Below are 16,514 nucleotides of genomic sequence, written 5' to 3'. Positions count from 1 at the left end.
GAAGGCGGACGTCCTAACCGCTAGCCTATCACAACTTTTGTCCGTTTCCCATTACCTGTAACTAACTAAAAGGTTATACCCGAAAATGTTCGTTAGAATCAAATGAATGAATCAACGGGAATCCCGCTTTCAAACTATTAGCTTTACGTGCGAAACAAACCGCAAAGTACACAGAAACCACCTTTTCTAAATCATAATGCTCAAATTAATTATTAGTTGAGATGAGTCACAAATATCCGCAAAGGTAGGTCAGTACCTATACACACACCTATGATTAATGTTTGTTTATTTTGAAGCAGTGAAACTCATTGAAAATACTTGAAAACCGGTAGGAAATTGCTCACTATTATCTGTTACTACAGTTATAACAGTATGGACTGATTTTTTTTTAAATAGGTAATTATACTTCTTAAGGAATTTAATTTGACTGGCGGATATTTTCCCGAAATATAAACAGCTTCTTGAAATGCCGTCTCCTAGCGGAGGTTGGCAATCATAAGCTCCTTGGACACTGCTGCGCGGAAAAGAGATCGGGCACTCTTCTCGTACCATTGTTGGCGTAAATTCTGTAACCACGATGTTCTTCTTCGGCCGGGTGGTCTTCTGCCGGCTATTTTCCCATGAATTGAAGGAGACCGTATTTGCTATTTCTCATAATGTGGCCAAAGTACTCCAACTTCCGCACTTTTATGGGTCGATGATGTTTTGAGATGAAAATCGTGATGACTTTACACTAAAACAATTTTGCTAACTTCCAACAGCCTAGTCGCGTAACGCGTTGAACACGTTTCCGTGGTGCCGCGCTGCCGCCTCACGTCACGTGACACGTCGTGTGTGTCCAAACCTTTACAACTACAACACCGCTGCGCGATGCCCCTAGACAGCAGTACAGGCGCCACGACGCTGCCTGCTGCTCAATATTCCACCGCCGTCCGCCGCAGGAAGTAGCACGCATGACAGACAGTTAGATTAACTTAGCAACACCAATGACCTAGCTTAGCTGTGCGACCACTGTTGCGTTGATTAAACACATTACGATCTATTGCGGGTAAATAAATAGAAAAAAAACGCTTTATGTAATCCATCATCTTAATGTTAGGTAACTGTATGACTTTTGTATGAGACTACTGTGTCAGAAATGTTCCTACAAGTGCCAACTGCAACTGTAGAAAGGTGTGGGCAGTCGGATGAGGATAGGATGCATAAGGAGCAAAGATAATGTTTGCTCATTCATTAGATAATCACATAGATAGGTATTTAGTATTTACCTACCTATAGCTACTGTGCGCAAACACTGCTTCGTTTGGTTTTATTTTATTAATTACACCTTTACCATTTATTCATAGATATAACAAAAAAATTAAAATAAACAAACTCTTCAAATGTTAGTTCTAGCTTTACTTTTTCAGAATATTTCCCTACGATAAAAAGAGTTTAAAGCTTTATACAATTACCTACCTATTTTACCCAAACAATTTTTTGCGCCGAGGTGACAAAGAAACAGTTTTAAATACCTATAGGTACTAGGTAGTAAAATTACTGTCTGTATATTTCGTTCCATCTTCCACCAGCCCGGCTAGCTCAGTCGGTAGAGCATGAGACTCTTAATTAATTTAATAATTTTATTCAGTCGCTGCCGAACGGCTGGATCATGGAGATAATCGGCACAGGGTATACTAAAACGAATCAAAATTTATTATTTTATGTAGGACAACTATAAAATAATTGTTCATACTCTGCTACGTCAGGGACTCTACCACCAGTTCGGAAAGAAAATTCTAGTAGAATTTTCTTTCCGAACTGGTCTGGAACTGGAAGAGCCAATAAGAAACTCAGTAGTTATTCTTTTTAGCAGCATGTTCTGTAGAATAGAGGAGATAATACACGACAAGTCGAGATAGCTATCGAGGAGGGTACGCCCCGCACACCCGCACAGACCCCGTGCTAACCCGGTGCAGGCGAACGTGGGTGACGTGCCAGTGTACAGGGCGTTCTCCCGCCTCATACCCTAATTGCCATCTCGACCTGTCGCGTACTATAGTATACTTTCAGTATCGATCTCTGTCCGTTGAAATGCTGACGATCTATGCATTTACTTAAAAATTGGTTTAGGTGTGAGAGCCTTATAGCTACAGACAAAGCTAAATATATACCTACTTGTTCTTTAAACAAATCAAAACAATTCTATAAAAAACCAAAACGATACAAAATATTTTTTCCACAACAACTAAGGAAACACTTAAACCTCTAAAGTACTTTCGCTCTCCGATAAGAAACAATATGCTTGCTAAGTGATTTATTATTTAACATTAGCCGGGTTATCTCCGCCATGTTTACGGCCTATAATACTTTGAAATAGCTACTGATAAACTTTTATCAACTGCACTCGCCCATCTTCTTTACATTTTAAAATTTTAACCTGAAAGCATTAATTTTAAAACTTGAAACTTTGACCATGAATTGCCGGGTGAATTGTGAAAGAATGAGACTGACATAGAAAAAAATCAATATAAGTACTTACCAACCTACTTACTTAAATTATATAAGAATACTTACATCAAAAATCAAGCGGAATTCCACGAGATTTGTACCTAGCCTTATTTTATTCTTATAAGTTTACTTTATACTTTATGTTTTGCATTAGATGTAGATGTCAGTTGTCACACTTTAGTGTGTATCATGAGATAAAAATGCACGGGATGCTGAATATAATAATACTTATATCGATTTTTATATTGCATTTATAAAATTAAATACGCAATGTGTCATTACCAATGATTCACAACCGACAATATGTCGTCAAGTAGTTCTATTGTGATGATAGCACAAAATGACAATACAGATAATAGTACTATAGTAGTTTCGATTATGTAACAATTCGCAGTACAAGCTGATCATAACCTAGTTGTTTTTGTAAATTAGTCCAAACTTAATAAGCCCTTGACACCATTTTTGCCAGTACCCGTATTAATTTAAATCACATAATATACATATACTTTTTTCCTAGTTGTATTTTGATCAGAATCAAAAGCGGATAGTCGACAATCCCATAAACTAACCAGCTCGTTCGAAAGCCTATATAGCACCACCAAAGACGTAAGCTCTTTTTGCGTATTCGACCGCCTTTATAACGGGGAGTGTTCAGGAGTTCTGAGCCATTTGACTTTATTCCACCCTCCCTTGTCTACCAGCGCACCGCACGCCACCAAGCAATTTCACCCTCACAACTTGGGTTCCATGTGTACCCGTTATGCCAGATAATTTTCCACGTATATGTACATGCAAATTCAGGAACCAACTCCAACAACGAAGTGATCCTATCCATACTATTCCATACTTCCATACTTGGTACAGAGATAGCTTGCATCCCGGGGAAGGACATAGGCTACTTTTTATCCCGGAAAATTAAAGAGTTCCCACGGGATTTTCAAAAACCTAAATCCACGCGAAACTTGAAAATGTTCCTTTATTCCTTTTGAGGTACGGAATCCTATAAATATAAAGAATCTGAGCCAGAATTTAGTCTTGTATAGGTACCGTTGCATTTTTGATGTTTATAGAATTGCATACGAACTTAAGAGTACACAATGGCTGTAATAGCTCTCTTCACCAGAAAAAAATACTTAAAAGCACTCCCGTACAACATAATACCGGGTCAATCAACAAACCGCACGACACCCTTTGAAACAATCGCAGCAAACGAGCTCGGGCCGATTAAGCTTCCCTTTTACGCTTTTTAAGTCACACAACCCTTTGTTCATTCCGTATCCAATTATTTGGTACGTCCACGCCTAAAGCCCCCTTACACAAAAGTTTCAGCATTCATTTCGAGATTCCGGAACGGATTAAACCGTTCAGTACCCGTAGTACAAGATTTTACGTCTCACCAAACCAAACCAAATTCGAGAGTCGAAATACTTCCGCGTTACAGTAAAATGGACCTAAACAGCCTTGAATTGAAACTGATTTTAATTTCGCAATGTTTCCGCTTGGAGCGCTGGCTGTAGAAGTGTAGACAAACTTGAGCTTTAAAACAAGGCACTTAAGATCCAGTTTACTATAACGCGGAAGTATTTCGACTCTAGAATTTGGTTTGGTTTGGTGAGACGTAAAATCTTGTACTACGGGTACTGTAGGTACCTTATGTTACAATTATCAATTATTATGTCAGGTCCAGACTTTTTAACCTCATCAATCCGTTTCCTCTTTCCAGCATAACTAATAATTGCATTCAAGAAAAAAGATGGCATAATATTTTGAGTTTTGAGAGTTCGTCAGGAACTAAGACGTCTGAGCGCCATATGTGAGAGTTGGCAGAACGCACATATCCATGAGCTTTCGTTTGAGATGTTGTGGAAAGTTACTCTTCAATTGTTTTTTCAAAGGTTTTTATGAGCTTCTCCAGGCATTTTCGATGCGTCTTGTGATTTCTTTATATTGGCGAGTCTGAAAAGAAACTGTTTGGCCAAGGTAACTATAATCTTGGACGTATTCAATTCCACCAACTTTCACTTCATGTATTAGTTATTATTTATTACACTCTTTATCCATGTATCATCATTTTACATCTCATTCATCCAGTGATACCTAGAACCTATACCTACATATTGTACAAGTTATGTCTATGCATTCAACGCTATTCAAACCGTTACATTTTAGTGAGCGAGCAGTTTTAATACGTAAGGCGTGCCCCAGCCATGTCTGTACAGATTATCCCTTAACTGCAAGAACATGCGTCACGGATCCGTGCGGATATGGCGATGGGGTGTGGTGATCATAAAATGGTTTGACCTCTTCCAAGCCTACGGGTATTTTAATTTAAAGTAATTTGGAGACGTTGGAGAGTGGAAAGTTTTTTCTTAGCGACCTTAAAAATTTAATCCTTATTTTTACATTGATATGTTTTGGACAGCAATGGCTTTTTTTATCCGAATACGGAAAAGCCAAAAGGAAAGCTTATGATTTAAGCAGTCTATGTAGTGTATTATGTATATTTATGTATGTTCCACCGTAGCGCCTAAACTACAGAACCTATTTTGATGAATGAGGTGTCAATCGATTTATTATATTATGGTCAAGGTATCAGGCTAGGCTACATAATAAGGCGAATGTTGTATTCAATAAAGTAGTGGTCTCTCAATATTTTTTTACTATCGTAATTCGTACCATCGAGCGGGATATGAATTAAAGAGGAGAAAGTTCAGAGTTCATTAATTATTATTAGTAAAGTGGCTACGTATCAGAATATAGCAAGCCCCAAAAAAACCAAATTTACTATTACTTATATATACTCAACTGGTGACAGAAGGGCTGGCTCATTTTTTGCGCAACGGATCAGCCTAGCTGTCCAGCGCGGAAATGCAGCCAGTATTCTTGGCACCATTCCACGCGGTCATGATTTATATAGTAATTAGATAAGGCTAGCTTTAAGTTTTATTGTATTAAAAAGACATATATTGTATTTTCAGCATTTTCAGCGTTTTCTGGTTTTAGGTTTTAGTAATTTAGTTTTGAAGTTTATCTTAAACTTTTTTAAATTTATTTTACGGCCTTGGATACCAGTCTCATCAAAATAACTGAATAGCATCGCCATCTAGTAGCGAGTAGCATAATTTCGTACAACCCCATAAATTTTTCATAATGTTAAATTTTTAACTAGATGGCGTTGTGACATGTGACCTAAAACTTATTAGAATGATAATACACAGCAAAACTTTATTATTTGTTACTAGTTGATGATTTCCAAATTTTTTTTAATTTATTATTCTTTTTGATATAAGAGCAGTGATAGCCTAGTGGTTAGGACGTCCGCCGTCTTTTCGGGAGGTCGGGGGCTCGGTCTTAGGCACACCCCTCTAACTTTTCAGAGTTCTGTGCGTTTTTAAAACAATTAAAATATATCACTTGCTTTAACGGTGAAGGAAAACATCATGAGGAAGCCTGCATTTATGAGAGTTCTCCATAATGGTCTCATATGTGAAGTCTGTCAATCCGCATTGGGCCAGCGTGGCAGACTATGACCCAAGCCCTTCTCAGTCTGAGAAGAGATCCATGATCCAGTAGTGGGCCGGTAATGGGTTGATCATGATTAAAATAAGTACATGTGTAGATCTATTTAGTAAATTGATTGAAAATTTTCACCAGATGCATATCGCCGAAATAGCTCAGTTGGGAGAGCGTTAGACTGAAGATCTAAAGGTCCCCGGTTCAATCCCGGGTTTCGGCAGTAAGATATTGTTTTTATTTTATATTTATTGTTTTTTTGCTATTTCCTTTTTACTGCGCTAAATAATGATATTCTGTACTCTGGTGGAATTTAAGAAAATTTTTTGGTCATCTACGATAGTGAGAAAACGTATCTATTTTAAACCTATCTTTACAAAATCTAAAGCACCTACTAGAATCCGCTAGGTCTAGAAATTGTCTAGACTGAGCAATTTAGGCAGTACAATAATAATTATTTTTTCCTATACATAATTTTATTGTATTTACTCCTAAAACATTGAATTTATTTACCAGACGCCGACCAGACGCTTTGAAATAAAAAGATTCATTTATATAAAATTCATGAGACAAAGTAAAACATCAAATAAAAAAGTTATTTGCATCGACCGGGAATCGAACCCGGGCCGCCCGCGTGGCAGGCGAGCATTCTACCACTGAACCATCGATGCTTACAGACTTCTTTAAAAATTTTTAGAACACCTATTAAATTTTTAACTTGTATTATTAATGTAGTAAATATTGTAGTTACATAAAAGTCGTAGTTCATTATGGTTACTTGAGTACATATAGATCGTTGATTACGTTTTATCCACAATCCAAGTAATAATTTTTTTTTTTAAATCAACTAAGTAGGTAGGTACCTTTTCCGATTAAAACTGAAAATCTACATAATATTTTGGAGCAGTTTTTGGATTTTTATCTATCGAAGGAACTAAGTATAATATTAAAAAATATAATTAATCCAACCGTTTTTAATGACCCAGATCAGCCTCCCAATTGTATAAGAAAAACGTACCTATTCATCGTTATCGTAATCGTCAAAAAATTCTGCCCTTTGATTGGTTGATTCGCTGTTTACATTTATTCACAATACGTTTTTCTTACACAATCGGGGGGCAGATCGAAAATGCACACACACGCGGCGCGGGCCGCACGCAGTTTAAACCGCGACGCGTTCGCGAACTAGTCGGGCTAACGTCGACTAAATGCGTGAGTAAAGCCGGTATCTCCTACATGTATAATGGAAATCACTCACGATAGTTTAAACGCTAAAATGCAAACACATAATTAATAAATTGTGCTATTCTCAAAAAGTCGCAAAATTTTCAGGAGTATCGTGACTGGTGAGTCACGTAAAATACCTGCCAGTATTATTATGGAGAGAAAAATACAAAATGACTCTTACCAATGTTTGAAAACTTATCCTCACAAAAATAATACTAAAAGCTCACTGTAACGTTTTCACGAACTCTTTGCCCGTACCCAGCTCAATGCACCAGTAACGATTGTCATCTTAGCATTCAGCAAAGTTCATTGACACACGAAATAATCGCAATCCGACTTGAGTATGCATTGTTGATCCATATATATATATATATACTACCTATCGAGTACATCTACGTAAATATTCCTATCCTTTATATTGATAGCGCGCGAGAAGAGTAGGTATCCTGAAGAATACCTTATTGCGGGAGAAACCTGTGAGATTTAAAAGTAGATACCTAAGGCAAATTATTAGGTATCTAAATAAAATGTTCTTATAAAATGTTCTGCCACTGGAACATCCGATTTAAATCCGGGCCTGACAAACGACTAGTGAACGGGGGGTTATAGGTAGGATTTCCTCTTGTTATGCACCTATCAAGAAAATGCGATCGAAAAATATTCCGTAGCCTAACTATACATAGTACCTTTAGGTAGAAAATTTAAAATTCAAATTTTATTACCTACAGTTGTTATGAAAGAAATGGCTTTTGAAATATGTATAAACTAGTAGATATTAATATTTACAATATATCCTTTGAATGGCATAACGGTTAAGCACCTTTCAGTACCAATATAGAGGCTCGATCCATGTGGATACCTCCATGCGCATCATGCGCGTAATAGGTAGTATGTCATAAAAAAATCCCCCACCGCCTGACATACACACTGACAGAAAATGTATAATGTGGCTGATTCTGCTGCATACAATATCTAAAGTAAACTAAATTATCAGGTATTTTAGTACATTTTCCATGGGAAAGCATTATTGAAAGAACAGCAATAGGTACATTTAGTAGGTATGTATTTTAATTTATTTTAAAGATTGTATACAACATAATCTGCCACAATGCCCTACGACGTAATACATAGAAAAGAATAACAACACATCAACAATTATTGTCGCCTTCACATGTTGCCAATAAAAAGGACTCGACCGATTCAGTGGATAATTTATTTGGTGGTATGAAATAAGGGGCATGGTGGTGGTGTCTGTTCCGCCGTGCATTAGGTCGTCGGTAAACATTTTGCTTCGAGAGCAGTAGGAGATAGAACAGTACAACCATATCATACAAACTCAAGCATAGATTATGTCTCCGGCACTATCGTCCCAAAGTCTTAATGTGACGTCATCCATAAATCGATGTAATATTGTTGCTTGAATCGAAGATCACCGAATTCATCTTAATCAATAGATTTGGCCAGCCGAATCAGCCGTTGCGGCAAGGCCCTGAGTTGATCATTTGATCAATTTACTCAGCCAAATCGGCTGTGTTGCGGAAAGGCCGACCTGTAGAACGATCGCGTCGGTCTACGGCGAGCCACCCATAAAGCGTGTATTGACAGCGCATCCATTCGTGATTGGAGATATAAATCTTCACGAATCAAATCAAAATCGCGAAATGACGTCTTTTATGATACTTAGAAACGGGTAATGTTAGTTTTTACAACATTCTTCGATGTCAGAATAATAATACCTACCTACCTATACCTAGTAAAATAGGTATAGAAAAAATAGCAGGACTTGACGATTATCATCATTTTATTTATGAAGGCGGGTATGTGGGTGGAATATGTGTATTTACCAAAAGAATAGTGGTAGATAATTAATCTGTTAAGCAATTAGAAAAAAGAAAAAATTAATAATAGGTAGGTAACTAGGTACCTACCTACCACTAAAATATTTCAGTGGCTTGACACCACCTAAGTTAGTTTTCGCAATTTTGAATTATTATACCTGAGTCTCCTATAATAAGCAAGTATTTTATGTTCTCAGGCAATTTTTATAATTTTTCATTTTTGTTAATACTGTAAAATTCGTTTAACTTAATACTCGTGTTTTACTTCATCATCATCATCATCATCAACCAATAGACGTCCACTGCTGGACAGGGACTTCCACACGCCACGGTCTTGCGCCGCCTGGATCCAGCGGCTCCCTGCGACTCGTCTGATGTCGTCCGTCCACCTAGTGGAGGATCTTCCAACGCTGCGTCTTCCGGTGCAAGGTCGCCATTCTAGCACCTTGGGACCCCAACGTCTATCGGTTGTACGCAGTGGCGTGCACAGGAGTTCAAGCCAGGGTATGCATTTAGGTATGAACGTATTTTATGGCAGGTTAAAATGAAAAATAAGCATTGACTTATTACAATGAGGGTAAGCAGTGCGTTTATGCCTCTATGAGCTGCACGCCACTGATTGTACGAACTATGTGCCCTGCCCATTGCCACTTCAGCTTCGCAACCCGTTGAGCTATGTCGGTTACTCTAGTTCTCCTACGGAGCTCCTCATTTCTGATTTGATCACTTACTTAATACAAAAAAAACACAATTGAAAAGTAGTAGGTTTTTTTTTTTAAATTCAGATACAAGTTGACTGCAATCTCACCTGATGGTAAGTGATGATGCAGTCTAAGATGATAGCGGGCTAACCTGGAAGGGGTATGTCAGTTTTTATTAAACCCGTACCCCTTTGGTGGGGTGGTAACTAGCCTCGGCCGAAGCCTCCCACCAGACCAGACCAGAAATTTAGAAATTATAAAATTCCAAACCCCTGCCAGGAATCGAACCCGGGACCTCCCACTAATAAGACCACAGCGCTCAAGACTGCGCCAGGGAGGTCGTCAAACGTCGTATAACACAATGAAAACATAGCTACAGCATGTACACAGGTACAGCATGTACACAGGTACAGCTTAAATAAAGCTTTGAGGCTTTGTACTTAGTTTAGTGCAGTGTATGAACGAACTATAACCGCCTTATACATATACTAAGGACTTCTTGTACCAAGCTACAGATTTTTAGATACAGTCTCATATCGAATGAATTCCAGTATCAACCAATGGAAATGAGCCTTAATGCATACAAGATGATTTGTATACAAATTGTATCCACAATGAGCCGTCCTGATTGAAAGGTCAAATCGAATAGTCGCAACGAGACAAGGTCGCTGGGTTAAAACTGCTGAAGGTCGCGGCCAGCCCAAATCCTGATTGTTATTCTGGAGCAAACCTAGTAGTGGGTACCTATCTTCTAAATATGTAAAAGGAAAAGGTGACTGACTAACTGACTGACTGATCTAATATCTATCAACGCACAGCTGAAACTACTGAACGGATCGGGCTGAAATTTGGCATGCAGATTAGCTATTATGACGTTCCGCTAAGAAAGGATTTTTGAAAATTCAACCCCTAAGGGGGTGAAATAGGGGTTTGAAATTTGTGTAGTCCACGCGGACGAAGTCGCGAGCTAGTGTGATTAAAAATAAAAATCAATTGCTGCATGTATCTATGTATGAAAGGTTATCATCGATATGAATGCTCCGACAAAAATTACAAAGGAATACGGTATATTGACAATTTCAATCCAAACTTCTTCCAAGAGGACGAGCCCGCTGCCAGTGAACGACAAAGCATAGAAACCGCGTTCCTAACAATAATATTGTCACTCGAAAATAGAGGCCACGAACTTCCGTCCGTAAACACGTAATGTTTCACCCAGATTTCAACTAATTAAATTATAGTAAATCGCAACTCATGATTGGTTAGTACTGTATGTCCTGCAACACTGGCCGCTTCTATAATTCGCCGACACAAAGTGACAGTTACGGAGATTGAATTGAAGATGCGTGCGGTAGAGTAATTATATGAACCGCTCACCACGTTAGAGATTTCGTATACTATAATCAAGCGATACTACGCGATGAGCGTCAGCGTACGCAATATTGCTTTACCCGCTACCCGCCACGCTGCTCGCACCCGCTGTCAGTTGAGCTGCACCTTCTGTCTCATGATCCAAAATATAATTTCTAGCACCAAGAAACATCTAGTCCATATTATAAGGATGACCTAGTAAATTTATCTTGTAGATAGAACCAGCCCTTGTAATGATATGAATGGAGAAATTTAAGATGACTGGTTTTATTGTACTCGTAAGATTGAATCACGCCCTACATTACACCTTCTTGTAAAGATCCTTATACATCACAAAATAAATGCTTTATGCACATTACCAATACTACCTATTTAATAATAGAAATGCAAAAATGTATGTAAACTTTCGACTCGTCCGTTTAATTGATTTTGGCGGTGGCGAAACAGAGATGGCTTACATCCAGGAGACCGACATAGGCTAGTTTTTATCTTAGAAAATTAAAGAGAGAGACAGAGCAAAATTACAGAGGATGAAGTCATACGCATCAGCTATTCCCCTATTTTAAAAAATGACAAAATGCTACAATGTTAACATACAACGATATAAATTTCGCTTGAATTGGATATAACATGATAGTTTATTAAGTCTAATTGGTTTCTACGTGTTATCGATCGTATCATAAAGCTAAATCTTTGCTGATACCTACGTCGTTTTCTGTTTTTTATTAGACCAGATGCTAAGCTACTAGGAAATAACAATTTCCTAAATAGTCATACCTAGACTCTAGAATCAAACATGACATCCAACCTATATTAGGAGATCGCAGTCCGAAAATATGCTGGTTATATCAGTGATCAATAAGTCTATGGGTTATATAGTCAACGCCAAGGAATTATTTAAACATTGGGTGTCAAATAAAATAAAGGTGATTTGAAGAATTTGTTTGATTATATCTACCGACCTAATCATTAAACATAGATAGGATGAGAAACTTTACTTTACACTTAGCACGTCGGCAATTAGCTTCAAGTTCATATGTATGAAACATCTAATATTATTATCGTGTTTCTTGCGTATAAAACTTCCTCAACAATCTATTATAATTGTTACTTGAATCATCGATTTACTTTTAATCAGTGCGATTGTTTTGCTGTAAGTAGAGTAACAAACTATTCAGTACTTTCCGAAACATACCAAATTAGGCCAACCTGAAAAGATTACTTGGGAAAACATCGTTGAATTTTTTCCTCAAAATAAAAAATCAGAACACTTTTGTAAATACGTTTATGTATCTTGTTACAGTAGGCACTTTTATTCAGTAGGTAACTATTGAAGCTGTAAAACTGAAATTTTGAAAAGTAGCAATCGTGTAGTAAAAGTAAATATTTTAACGTGGTCTAAAATTAATACCATTGTATTTTCGTGCTGAACAGCCTGGCAGATTTTGTTCATAAATTAAAGCCAAGTGAAACATAATAAGTAGGATGTACGACTACTTTTTCGTTACTTATGCGGTTTAAAATTACATGAACTGACCTCTTAATAATGTAGGCGAGAAACACGTACTAAGTATAATTATCTAAGTCATTTTGCCATGCCCAAGGCAGAGGTTGGGTTGTCGACCTATCTACGCAGCTGCTGCGAATAACTTAGATCTTGATGATAATAATTATTATACGACCAATACACACTGCGAGTGTCATGAATATTCGCAGTATTTATTAACGTCTATCGTCTGTCTATCCATTTTTCCTTCCGTCCGTCTCTCGGTGTCTATCACCCTTTTATACCACAGTTAAAATGACTTACGAGGATCTTACCGACATTACTCGTTACAAAATATCCTCGCATATCTGGTAAACAGCCTTAGATCACCATATAGCTAAATCCTACTCTGTACTTTTTGTTATAGGTATAGGTCCATCCTTTAATGAATGGCACAATCAGTGTAAAGAAGTAATTTCACACACCTGGATTAAGGGTCAGATAATGACTCTATACCGACATGATAACATCTACATTTTATCATTACATGGTAATCGCGATTCGCAATGCAACTTGGAATCACCAATAATACTTAGGTATTAGGTACGGATAGGTCACTTGGAGCTGCATAATAAATAGTATGGTTATGATTATGTGACCGGTTTGGTTACTAGCCAGTGATGATGGATATGATTCATAAAGACGTATTGTAATACCTTAAATACCTTACTAGATTTTACTCGTGACCTCTTCTGCGTAGAGTTTTATTTTTAACAACCTGTAAGGGTACCTAAGTCGTTTTGGAAAAAAACAAAAAGCTATTTAATTTCAATGCTTACCTTATTTGCAATGTTAAACTTAAAATCTAATTCTGAACAATTGGTGTCTAGTCTTTAAAGTTTAAAGACTAGACACAAATTATTCGGGATTAGATTATGCCCGTACCTAACCTTGCACCATTTCTTTTACCCCTTCCGAAACTTATAATATTCTGAAAATTAACCCAAGGAGGGTTTATTTTGGGAAGAGTTACGAGCAGTGGCGTGCAGGTCATAGAGGCATAAATGCACTGCTTACCCCAGTTGTAATAGCTCAATGCATATTTTTCATTATGACCTGCCATTAAACAGGTTCCTACCTAACTAATGCCTACCCTGGCTTCAAACCCTGTGCACGCCACTGGTTACGAGGTATGTACTAATAAAATATTTTGAAAATTTTGATCGGAGGAAACTTTATTCAGTAAGTGTACCTATCGATATAGAATCTAGATACCAATTTTTTTTTTAATTCTATCTGTCTGCCGGTGCACTCTTTATGCTAAAACTACTGGACGGATTTTAATGCAACTTGGCATATCTACTTATATTTATCTACTTAACATTCCGGGTTAATATTTAGAAAAAATATATTCTGAAAACAATTAGGCGTCTAAGTTTTTAAATCTGAACTGATATTCACGATTCTTCTTATTACGTTGTATTTTCAGGTTGGTTTTATGATTTAGTGAAGATCTGGTGAATAGTTTAGAAGATGTAGGAGCGGACGCCTCAACGGGTAAGAGCGATCACGCACTCATTCGTTCCGAATCCGTGAAAATACGGATATAAAATGTCATAAGCTACCATGCAAATAGTTTTATAATAACTACTTCGGAACTTATTTTCACGGACTCGGATCATATGAGTGCGTAACCGCCCTTACAGCAAATGTAATAGCACAGTAAGTAGGTGAGTATAAAGTATCGTAATTTTATTTTTTTATTTTTTTAGAGCCGATTCAAAAATCGGCCATAAATAAAATGTTGTGGTACGGTCTACGTAATAGACACGTAGACACACATACAGAATAGATAGGTAGGTACACGCAGTGAGGAAAAACTATTTTAATAATATAAGTGGTCAGAAGCACATAATATTACAATAAATAATAACCTTTACTCGCAAGTTATCATTGTTTACTTTATAACTTACTTTTATCTTAGAGCAAAGCAATCATGCCTAAGCTAGAAAGTGAATTGAAATAACTTAACCGACCACGTAGAATTGCCTCATAATTACGAGTGCTACAGTAAATACTTGTATTTATTCTGATTTGGTTGGCTTACCGCGCCGGTGCGTTCCTATCTGTGTATCAACACTTTTTTACAACCAGCCAGTCCTACAACTAGCGTGGTGTAGAGAACGCGCTCGCGTTCGAATTTTAAATTTCGCGTGAGGGAAATTCGCGCGAAACTATTATTGTAGTACAACACTGCATCAGATTTTTTTATTTGATGCATAGTTTTATTTTTTTAACTATAGAATACATTGTTCATAATAAATAAATATGTAATAAAGTGAAAATATTGAAAATTAAGTACCTAGTTAAAGTTTTCACGACTTTTGAATAATTTTTCGCAGTTTTCTTGTAGTACAGCACGCGAAACGTAAGTAAAACATTATTTTAAACAGGTAGTAACTAAGTAACTGCTAGCTGTTTATATTTCAGAATTATTTTAGGATTAATTAGGAGTACCTACGTAGATAGCTGTACACCTATTTTATTTTTACTAAAGAAAGACAATTTTTTCACAATAATTATTCTTTTAAAATTATTAATTTTTTCATTAAGTAGGTAATTAATCACGCTTCGAAGACTTATGATTAAATAAGAAATCAGACGAGAGCGAGTCAGATTTTACATAAACCTCTATCAACTCTAATTTTATTGCTTGGGTAGACCTGTACCTACTTAATTATTTTCAGATTCTTTCACATTTTGAGAGTGAATTTTTTGTCAATATGTTACTAAGTACCTACTTACTTCCCTTTTTACTACCAATCTCTAATTAAAAAAAAATACTTTTGCTCAAATTTTTAAATTTTTCAGCTTATTTCCGACACAATGCATATAAGTGTATCTCATTAGATAGCTAAAAATATATGTAGATGTTTGTGAGATATTTTGCAGCCTGCAGGGCAAGGAACTCAGTGATTTTTAGTAGGTAGGTTCAATATGCGGCAGAAAGTAATGTACCTACATCGACTTTTAGACGAAGATAGCAGATTTGTAGAACATTTGTCTCTGTCGTTGGGACCAACAAAACGTCATATTATATAGGTATGATGTGACGTTGTAAATTTTGAACTACTAATTAGCGTTTCGCTTTTAATTAAAATCTATTTTGTTCAAAGTATGTTGGTGCCACCTAGCATCAAGGTGCAGAACTACGCGTGGGTCGATGTTCAGAGTTCATTCGAGCCACAATAGATGGCGTTTGCTTCGTTGTCAATTGTCGTAAAAATAAAACAAAATAATTAAATAAAACCATAATATCATTTGTTTATTGTTAAGTCATTAACAAAACGGTTCTTATAATATATCCTTAGGTTCCGCAAATATTCAAAAATGAATTGGCTTTATGATCAAACTAAATGAGAGCGGCCACACTCGGGTTGCGTCAGGCAACACCGATTGGTGAGATTTAGAATTTTTCTGGAGTCAACATGTGAAGACGAATTTTTTTCGTTCCAGGAAAATCTCACTCTTTTTCGCCCATGGCTTCGCCTGGGAAAATACAATAGTTATAAATTTAATCATCCTAACGTATTTCAATGTTTCATCAATTATGGTGAGTGAAAAATCAAGTAATGTGGATTCGACAAAATGGCGGTTTGGTTAGAGAAAATCCTAATTTCATGATTTTCCCTTTCAGTTCCAGTTATTTTACCTTCCCAAATAAATGAGGATAATGGGTTGTGGGGGACTCCTGAAAACCATTGGTGGCCAGGAGTTCAATAGCGTTTCCGTTTCCGTTTTCCGTTTGCGTTTCCGTTTTTAGTTTTCGTTTCCGTATTTATTTCTTTTGCACATTCACGTTGGCAACTTAATTTCTATGGATAAGAC

At 36.8% G+C, this 16,514-nt stretch overlaps 1 protein-coding gene and 2 non-coding genes across 4 annotated transcripts in view; 2 read left to right on the top strand and 1 right to left on the bottom strand.

Moving 5' to 3' along the window:
- The first annotated feature begins 6,153 nt into the window (after nucleotides 1-6,153).
- Nucleotides 6,154-6,226, top strand: TRNAF-GAA (transfer RNA phenylalanine (anticodon GAA)). Its single transcript has one exon. It is a non-coding gene; the product is annotated as a tRNA-Phe (tRNA).
- Nucleotides 6,227-6,603: 377 nt separating this feature from the next.
- TRNAG-GCC (transfer RNA glycine (anticodon GCC)) lies at nucleotides 6,604-6,674 on the bottom strand. Its single transcript has one exon. It is a non-coding gene; the product is annotated as a tRNA-Gly (tRNA).
- An 8,072-nt stretch (nucleotides 6,675-14,746) lies between these two features.
- The window catches only part of LOC117988829 (beta-glucuronidase), a 59,291-nt gene continuing 57,523 nt past the window's right edge, over nucleotides 14,747-16,514 (top strand). Inside the window, exon 1 of one of the 2 annotated variants that reach the window (XM_069503683.1) lies at nucleotides 14,747-15,054. The gene's annotated coding sequence lies outside the window, so the exon portion shown is untranslated. The remainder of the gene's footprint in view (nucleotides 15,055-16,514) is intronic. The other variant, XM_034976088.2, reaches the window with a different exon arrangement.

Source organism: Maniola hyperantus, chromosome 15, assembly GCF_902806685.2.
Source record: "Maniola hyperantus chromosome 15, iAphHyp1.2, whole genome shotgun sequence".
Classification (NCBI taxonomy): Eukaryota; Metazoa; Arthropoda; class Insecta; order Lepidoptera; family Nymphalidae; genus Maniola; species Maniola hyperantus.
Note: the sequence above shows the minus strand (reverse complement) of the source record. Positions and strands in the feature narration are given on the sequence as shown.